We start from the raw sequence: 10,040 nt of genomic DNA on the forward strand, positions 1-10,040 counted from the left end.
TGGAGAAATTAAACGGATAGAGAAGGAGAGAAAAATAGAAAAAGAGAAAAAGAGGGAAAGCAGAATTAAAATAATTGTCCTATGTGAGAAAATAAATATAATTAAAGAAAAACATAAATTCACATTTAAAAAATATATTTAAAAAATACAAAATATATACTAAGAGAGAATGCCAGGTTTTTGTGGCAATGCCACAATGTTTTTAGATTTAAAGAAAAAGCAGAAAAACGTGGTAGTGGTTACGTGTTTGGATTAGTTTCAGCGCTGGAGAAGATCGAATCGTCTCTATGACCAAACAGAAATCACACTGAGACAAGCAGCTCACGCCTCCAAAATAACCCACAGCCGCAGTGATGGTACGGTACCGCCGCCTGAGTATTCGCATTTTCTACTTTAAATTTCAAGCAACTTCATACTTAATATACAGCAAGTACACTCACAGAGAAAATACACGTGAGCAAAGATGAACTCAGAGAATACTTGGTTTTTAACTTCCTGGCGGTGGAGGAAGAATTCGAGGACGTTCACAGTTATTCACACAGTTTATTTAAAAACATCAGTGAAAAACTCAGAAACGAAGTACACAAAAATACACGTGTGTGTGATTACAGATTAGTCACATCCTGACAGGCGGTGAGTCAGACGAGCTGCTGCCGGCTGCATGCAGCTCCGACAGAGACACAGAGACACAGAGACACACAGAGACACACAGAGACACTGAGAGACACTGAGACACAGAGACACACAGACAGACAGAGAGAGACACAGAGACAATCAGAGACACTGAGACACGCAGAGACAGAGAGACACAAAGACACACAGAGACACAGAGAGAGATACAGAGAGAGACAAAGAGTCACAGAGACACAGAGACACACAGAGACACAGACACACATAGACACTCAGAGACACTCAGAGACACTCAAAGACACTCAAAGACACTCAGAGACACAGAGACACTCAGAGACACTCAAAGACACTCAGTGACACAGAGACACACAGAGACACTCAAAGACACTCAGAGACACAGAGACACACAGAGACACACAGTGAGACAGGTAGACCAGTGATATTCAATCTACGGCCTGCGGGCCAAATGTGGACTTTGATAGGGTGACGTGTGGCCCCCAAATATTCTCTAATTCACAATAAAAATAAAGTGATGGACTCTGTGAATAGTTTTCGTCCTTTTGGTCTCCGACGCAGATAAGACACTAATGTCCTAAAATACTAGAAATGTGCTTATATTCTATAAATGTCCTAAAATCCAGGTAAAGTCCTAAAATCCTATAAATGTCTCACAATCCTTGAAAAGTCCTCAAATCCTAGAAATGTACAAATATCCTACAAAAGTGCTAAAAACCTAGAAATGTCCTAAAAATCCTAAACATCCTAAGATCCTAAAGTGTTCTAAGTATTTCGGGGGTAGAGGGTCAGACAGAGAGACAGACACACACAGACAGACAGAGAGACACAGACAGACAGTAGGACATGCAGAGGCTGATTACAGGTCAGACGTCGAGGATTTTAAGGTTTGTGGGCTCACAAATGTGTATTTACGTGTTGAGGAGAAACGCCTCTGCGAGCTGACAGTGATGACATCAGTCTGTTTAAAATGAATCCAACCTGTCCACCTGCTGCAAAGCATGCTGGTCTTTTTCCCTGCTCTCTGTCTGCAGGAATTAGTGCCGGACCATCAGACTGAGAGTCCATTTAGTCCGTCTTCTTCTGCTGCTCATGTTGGCTGTTTTCCGTCGGGGATATTCTGCCAACCAATAACGGCCGGACGCGGCTGTGCTCATCAGATTCTTTCAGAAAGTTAAAAAAAAAAAGTTGGATGCTGTTAATAAACGGACGGTCAATGGGCACGCATTTCTAGACTTCTGACTACTCGACGCTACATTTCACATTTGCAAACTCACTGTGAAATCACTGCAAAATTACTTTGCCGAACTTTTTCAAGACTCACTGCAAAGTCAGCCTGAAAACACTGCAAAAGTCATTGTAGAATCACCTCAGAACTCGTCAGAACTGCAAAATCACCGTAAACTCATTCCCAAATCACATGCTGCAAAATCACAGCGGATCCATCCATCCATCCATCCATCCATCCATCCATCCATCCATCCATCCATCCATTTTCTTCCACTTATCCGGGGTCAGGTTGCGAGGGCAGCAGCCTAAGCAGGGAACCCCAGACTTCCCTCTCCCCGGGCAGTTCGTCCAGCTCTTCCGGGGGGATCCAGAGGCGTTCCCAGGCCTGTCCTGGGTCTTCCCCGGGGCCTCCTACCGGTGGGACGTGCCCTGAACACCTCACCAGGGAGGCGTCCGGGAGGCATCCTAATTAGACGCCCAAGCCACCTCATCTGGCTCTTCTCAACACGGAGGAGCAAACTTGCTGTGAAATCACTGCAGAGTCACTGTAAAATCTGAAAGATATCACTGTGAAATCACTGAACGCAGTGCCAACCTGAAATTGCGACAAAGTGGCTCCGAACTTATAGTAAAATGACTGCAAACTCAGCCTGCAATCACTGCAAAATCACTGCTACATCACTGCAGACCGATTGTAAACTCACTGAAAATTGGTGGAGAAATTATTGCAAAATTGTTGCAAAATCAAGGCACAATCACTGTAAGATCTGCAAACTCAGCCCATAATAACTGCAAACTTGCTGCAAACTACGTGCAGACTCACCACAAATCACAGCAAACTCAGCCTGAAATCACACGCTGCAGAATCGCTGCAGAATCTGACAAATATCACTGGACTCACTGAGTTCGTTAAACGTATGTTAAAATCACTGCAAACGCGATATGACGGCGTCTCCGACCCTTCGTGCACCCTGAGTCTTTGCTGTTGCTTACAGGAGCTAACCGGCTAATTCTGGAGGTGTTGAGTTGATGTGGGTTCGGAGGCGTGTGATTGGCTGAACGGCGGCGACGTCACTGCTCTCCTGAAAAGAGAAAGACGTTCTGAGTGTCAGATGTTGTTGGGCCTTCGGTTTGAGTAAACTGGTAACTTACTGACGGACCAGCGACGTCCCAAAGACCGGAGAGTCTGGATCAGAGCTGATGTGGATCGTTATTCCGTCTGATATAAAACAGTCTGAATCTGGGCTCATGAACACCAGAGTTTGGTCTCGGCGTGATGTGTGACGTGCCGCGGCGGTTTGGAGCAGCAGACTCAGTGTTTCCAGCAGCCGGAGCCTAAAATAACCGGGACTCGGGGCTGGGTTCAGGTTCAGGTTTAGACTGGAGGTTAGATCCTGCCGGGCCGCGAGGCTTCGCCCTGTAATCAGCTCGCAGGCTGACAGCGCGGGTTTTTCCTCCTGCCTCCGTTTCTCTCTCTGTAATTTTCTTAATTGAAGCCACTTGAGGGTCGAGCCCTCTCCTCTTTTCATCTTCGCCTTCCAGAGTCTTTACGCTTCTGCACGATGGACTTCTGTCCTTTCTCTGTCTTTCTTTCTCTCCTTTCTTTCTCTTTCTGTTTCCTTTCCTTCCTTTCTGCTCTCTGCTCTTTTCTCTTACTTTGTTTTCTTTTCTCTTTTTTCCCCTTTTTCATTTTCTGTCTTTGCTTTATTTTCTTCTCTTTCAGCCAAATCTGATCCCTTCTGTCCTTCTTTTATTTATACTTCCTGAACTCAACTTTGTCTCTTTTCCTTTTTCGTTCCTTCCTTTACTTTTTCTTTGATTCCTGACCTTTGATTTCCTCTGACTTTGTTTTTTCTTGTTTTACTTGGTTTCCTCTCCTCTCGTCCTGCTTTCTTTAACTTTGTTTGCTTTTCTTTTCATTTTCTTTTACTTTTCTTCTTACATTTGAATTTCATTTAGAAATTTATTTTGAACATATAAAAAAGAAAATAGCGAAATGATTAAGTGCACAGACAGACAAAAGTAATATTTAGACAATAAAATCATGAAGCAAAAGAAAGGGTTAAACACTTGATAACTCACCTCCTTTCCTCTCCTGACACCTTGTTTCCTTTCCTCAGTGGAGGTGTTTCTGCAGACTGCACCGCTCGCTGCCGGAGCTGAGCTTTACACGGAAACACAAAACGTAATAAACATGAAATTATTACCTTTTTTCTCGAGGTTCTCGAGGTTCATCTTACATAACATGTAGTGTGAGTTTCCATCATAAAAGAAACCTTAAAAAAAGGAGGGAGGTTATACTTGTAGTTTGTCAAAAAAACAAACCAAAGTGCACTGTTCTGCAAAAGTTCAAGAGCTTCAAATAAATGAGCAGGAGACGAGCTGCTGTCAGAGCTGCAGCATCGACACAGGTACAGCCCGTGAAGTGACGTGAACACACACACCAAACACACACACACCACACGCACACCACATGCACACCAAACGCACACAAAACGCACACAAAACGCACACCAAACTCCAGCGTGCTCACCACCTGCACCACATACAGGTCATATAAGTGTCACAGAAAAACTTAACAAATACATAAATGCAAAATCTGACTCCTCAGTAAAGCCTCCAGCGCTCTTTTGAAATTGGCTCAAGGTGGCAGGAAAACAACAAGAAAATACATTTGTAAGAAGGCAGAATTGTATTAGGAAATATAAAAGATATAAAATATGTTGAAATTACGTTACAGAATAAATGTATATTATGTGCGTATTTTTCAGGAAATTTGCTCGTTCATTCTTAAAAACGTTTCTCTGCTTGCTAATTTTCAGATGGTTTTCTTGTAACTTTTTACTCTTTTTCAGTTAATTTTTGGGGTCATGTCTTGTTAAGATGTTCATTGACTTTCTGAAAGAAATCAAGCCGGTTTCAAAGGGTTAAACAAAATCTGGATGGAAACTTTGAAATGAAAATACACAACAACAGCAACTGATTTTGTTTCTCTTTCTTTTGTTTTTCTTTTAGTCTCTGAAAGACATTTTTCTCTCCCCTCCCCCCTCTCTTCCTCCTCTCCTCCCCCCGTCTCTCTCCCTCTCTTCCTCCCTTTCTCTCCCTCTTTTCAGTGTAAATTGATGCCGATCACCCGTTAATCTTTTTAAGTCGGCGTGAAACAGCCAGCAGCACGCATGACAATGGACCTCTGTGTGTGTGTGTGTGTGTGTGTGTGTGTGTGTGTGTTTGCATGTGTATGTGTGTGTGTGTGTGTGTGTGTGTGTGTGTGTGTTTGCATGTGTATGTGTGTGTGTGTGTGTGTGTGTGTGTGTGTGTGTGTGTGTGTGTGTGTGTGTGTGTGTGTGTGTGTGTGTGTGTGTTTGCATGTGTGTGTGTGTGTGTGTGTGTGTGTGTGTGTGTGTGTGTGTGTTTGTGGTTGAAGGACCTACTGTATGCTTCCTCCTACATCCCTGCTACCATTACAAAACACATCTGGACCCTTTGTGTGTGTGTGTGTGTGTGTGTGTGTGTGTGTGTGTGCAGCTGTTAGTTAAATCCTGAGTGGAGTTTACGAGGTCGAAGCCACAGAACAGAGCAGATTCTGTGTGCGTCTCTGTTTTTATTTATTTTTACTTCTCTGAGGTTTGACTGAGATCCAGCACAGCTGTGTGTGTGTGTGTGTGTGTGTGTGTGTGTGTGTGTGTGTGTGTGTGTGTGTGTGTTGACGCAGTTTATTAACCAGAACCAAAACAGACTTAAAGCAGAAAACACAGTCAAACATGACGACACACTGATCTCACTTGTGTCTTTGTATCGTTTGTATTTGGGAGCTTTAAGGAGCAGGAGGCTGATATTTAACCCTTTGAAACCTTATTTGACATCACTTTTCTTGCATTCAAACGTCTTTTACAAATGCTTAACCCTTTAAAACCTGAGCAAATTGTTTGTCTGGTTTTTGCTGTAAAACACTGGGAAAAACAACCTGAAAAATTTTACTCAAAAAGACCTGAAAACTAGCACAAAAAAGATAATGAAATTTAAAAAGAATGACTAGAGAAATGTGCCACTACATCATTTTAAACATGTAAATATTATTATTATTATTATTATTATTATTATTATTATTATTATTATTATTATTATTATTATTATTATATATATATATATATATATATATATATATATATATATATATATATATATATATATATATATATATATATAACATTTTTTTTTTTTCTGAAAATTATTTCTTTATTTTCAAAATGCATTCCCAATAATTTCATCTCTCCTTTCATTCATTCATCCTTTCATTTCATTTCCCCTCCTAATTTTCAGGTCATTTTTGCTGCTTTTTGTTTTTCTTTACTAATGTCTTTCTGACTTTTGGGTCACTTTTTTAAGTGACCTCTTTGACCTCTGAGTCTACATGTCACGCTCCAGGTGTCCTTCTGCGTCTGCTGTTGACGTTACAGATGCTGCTGCCGTCACGTCAACACAAGCAGGTGGTGGGATGACGCTGGCACGGATGGTTCGGTGAAGATAAAAACGCAGCATCCCAAAAGAGATGCTCTGAAAACACGGACACACAGATGAAAAAGTCAACTTATTCAAATCCCTTTTGTGTCATTAAAATTAATAAAGGGGTGATCATTGTTTGATGAGTGTTTGTAAGGGGGAATAAGGATAAAAATAATAATAATAATAAGAAGAAGAAAATTTAAGAAATATTTTGTCTACACACAACTTCACATTTACCTTATTAAAGTGATAAATAAATCCTTGTGTAATAATTTAGAAAACAAAGAAGGTGAAAAGAAAAATAAATTACGAATTATTTTAACACACACACACACACACACACATATATAAATTAAAATATATACAAATTATAAATAAACTGGACACAGCCTTTAACTGCTTGTAACCCATCTTCTTTGTAGCTTCCGTGTTTTTCCCACGTTTAAACTCATGAACAAAATAAAGTCAGAAGAACGACTTCGAGATTCGGAAACTACGACCTTCAGACATCACATGAACGCAGAAATAGTATTTTTGTTGTCGAGTTTGTAACTTGATGTTTTTTGCCCTCTAGTGGTTAAAAAATCTCAGTCTCAGGGGTTAGAGTTTGCCCTGAGCGCTGCCTGACAGGACAGTCAGTTTGAGAGGCGGAGCTCGGAGATAAAAAAACAACAAAAACAAAACAGAAAAAAGCTGTTGTGCTCATGGGCACTTTGGCAGAGCTCACGTCTCTCTCCCTCTTTGGTCGATGGGATGACGGGACAGCCGCCAGGCTTGGTTGCCGAGGTGGTTTCCATGGTTACCGCTGAGCCTTGCTCTGACCTGATTGTTCAAAAAAAAAAAAAAAAAACAATGAGGGAAAACTTCAAAGAGGAGCTGCTCAGTTGCCTAGCAACAAGGCTCAGCGGCAGGACGACTCTCTCTCTGTTTCATCACTCTCTCTCTTAAATCACTATCTGTCTTTTTTCATCACTCCATCAGTCCATCCTAATCTCCCTTTTTATCACTTTTTTCTCCATTTTACACATCTCTCTCTCTCTCTTTCTATCTCTCCTCATCCCTCCATCCTCCAGATTCCCGCCTCTCTCTCTCTCTGTTTCAGTCTGTTGATCTCTCACTCATCTAAACTCATCTCTCTCTCTTTCTTCCATCGTTCATCAGTTTTTTTCATGTTTAGACTTGACACAAAAGTATGTTTGTGATGCCAGAAAACACGATTATAAAACGGATAAATCATCATCTTTATGCTTCGGTCTTTAACCCTTTGAAACCTGAAGCGACGTCACTTTTCTCGTGCTGCTTACAGTCACCTTTAAACAGCGTTTAAACCCGTGAGCCCAGTGAAAATTTAGGACATTTAAAAAAAGAAAAAAAAGGCAATGAGCAACAGTTAAAATGATAAAATTATGTCACAGAATTATTCAATATTTTAGGCACTTTTTCCGAGTCATTTAAAAAAACAAACAAAACTTTCATATTCATTGTTTGTTTTTTAACTTTCTTGTTTATTCTTTTTTTCTAATTTTTAGGTAAAAAGCAGCAGCACGCGACGACCTCGGATGAGGACGTGTTGTTATCCTGCTGCGTCTGCTGTTGACATTCGTACATCAACCAAAGCATCTGTTAGTCCGAGGAGAAAACATCCTGGTTCGGCTCAGCATTCATATGGAAGTGAACTGCGTTTTTTGGACCCTGCAGGGACCCTTATGCTCCTTATATCACGTGGTTACCAGCAGAGTGTCAACCTGACGTCGTCCTGAAGCGTATCGTGCCACCGCACCAAGTGCCGTCTGCCTAACCGGCTGCATATCATAATGCCCGGCTTTTGCGTCGGTATCTTACGCCAAAATCACTGAAAAAGCGGCGGTGTATGAAGACTGGTGGCACAGGTTTGTGTCTGCTGCTTCCAACGAAGCAGCTCGACTGAATTTCATCTGAAGCTTTTCAAAGTCTGAGACCAAATTTAACATCAAGTCAACTCAGATTTTTTTATAAAGCCCATTATCACAAATCCCAGTTTCCCTCCGAGGGCTTTACAGGGTACGACGTCCCTCTGTACCCTCACTTCGGATAAAAAATCCTAAAAACTTTTTTTAAAAAAACTTTATCGGAGAAAAAATTGGTAGAAACCTCAGAAAGAGTGACTGGGAGAAATCCGTCTTCCAGGACGGACAGACGTGCAATAGTATTTGCAGTATTTCCCAGAAGCACGTGAAGGCAGTATTACGGCAAAAGTGTTTTCAGTGTTGTTATGCGCCGCCGCCGGCCCGGATGGAAGCTGTCGCATGCACATGAAACACTTCTGCTTGTTCGCTTCCCGTCTGATCGTGATGTTTTTTTCCGGCACCTCGCGGTGTGCCTTTGTTGCCTAAATCTAACCTTCGAGACGGTCCACACTGTTTTGTAAACATAAGGACCGGCTGCGACATCCCATCACGTGCATTTGTTGACATCGCGGTAACAGCGTCCCGGAGCGTAAACTGCTGATGCAGAAGGAAACTAAAACTTCGTACGTAGATGGTCACTGACAGAGCGGCACCGTGTGACCAGGTGGGAAGAGAACATGTTGGCGTCACGAGAAGAAGCTCGCCGCGCCGTCGCCTGCACGGAGCGACAGCAGAGAGGACACACGGCGCCGACACCAGCCGCTTTTTAGGAACAAAGTCACTAAGAAGGCTGAAATGTTAAATCCAGCCACGAAGTCGTCAAGTTACACTCACACAAACGCACACGAACGCCGTCACCTCGTCTTCATCACCTCGTCTTCATCACCTCGTCTATTCCCGTCCTCTCTCTCTCTCTCTCTCTCTGTGGGTGCCTGTGGTCTCTCGTCCACTCGCACAGCCAACACCCAGGACCAGAGTGTGTGTGTGTGTGTGTGTGTGTGTGTGTGTGGGGGGGTAACTACTGGCAATAAGTGGAGTGTGCTTTGTGGCAACGCGCGCACACACACACACACACACACACGCACACAGTGAGAGAGTTGCACTTAGTGGTTTTTGAAAATCAGAATGAGTGACAGACGTGTGTGTGTGTGTGTTGGGAGAGTCCTGTGCTCACAGCAAAGCATGATGGGAGTGCAGGAAGGTCCTGTGGCTGCACACACACTGTATAATCACACAGTTACAGCGTGTTGCACAGGTTGTGTGTGTGTGTGTGCTGATTCACCTCTGCTATCTTTTGTAACCTTATGATGTCACTCTCCGAATAACACACACACACACACACACACACACACACACACACACACACACACACACACACACACACACACACACACACACACACACACACACACACACGCAGAGTTCAGTCATGCCAAAGGTTTAATTAAAACCACCTTCTTTCTCTCTTCGTGTGTGTGTGTGTGTTTTTCTCTTCCTTTACACTCATCTTGGCTCTGGATACTTCCTCACTGTGTGTGTGTGAGTGTCTGTGTGTGTGTGTGTGTGTGTGTGTGCCTGAGTGCGTGTGTGTACCTGACTGTGTGTGTGTTATGAAACTGTAACTTCATCATCTCACAGTATCATAAACACACACACACACACACACACACACACTCCTGCTGTGTCTCACGTGTCTCTGCTGCCTCCTGCTGGTCGGCGGTGAAACTTTGAGCTAAAATAAAAAAAATCATCTCCGACTTTAAAGGGAATTCCAAC

The sequence above is a fragment of the Plectropomus leopardus genome, chromosome 9, assembly GCF_026936395.1.
Source record: "Plectropomus leopardus strain MGB_pleo_1.0 chromosome 9, ASM2693639v1, whole genome shotgun sequence".
Lineage (NCBI taxonomy): Eukaryota > Metazoa > Chordata > Actinopteri > Perciformes > Serranidae > Plectropomus > Plectropomus leopardus.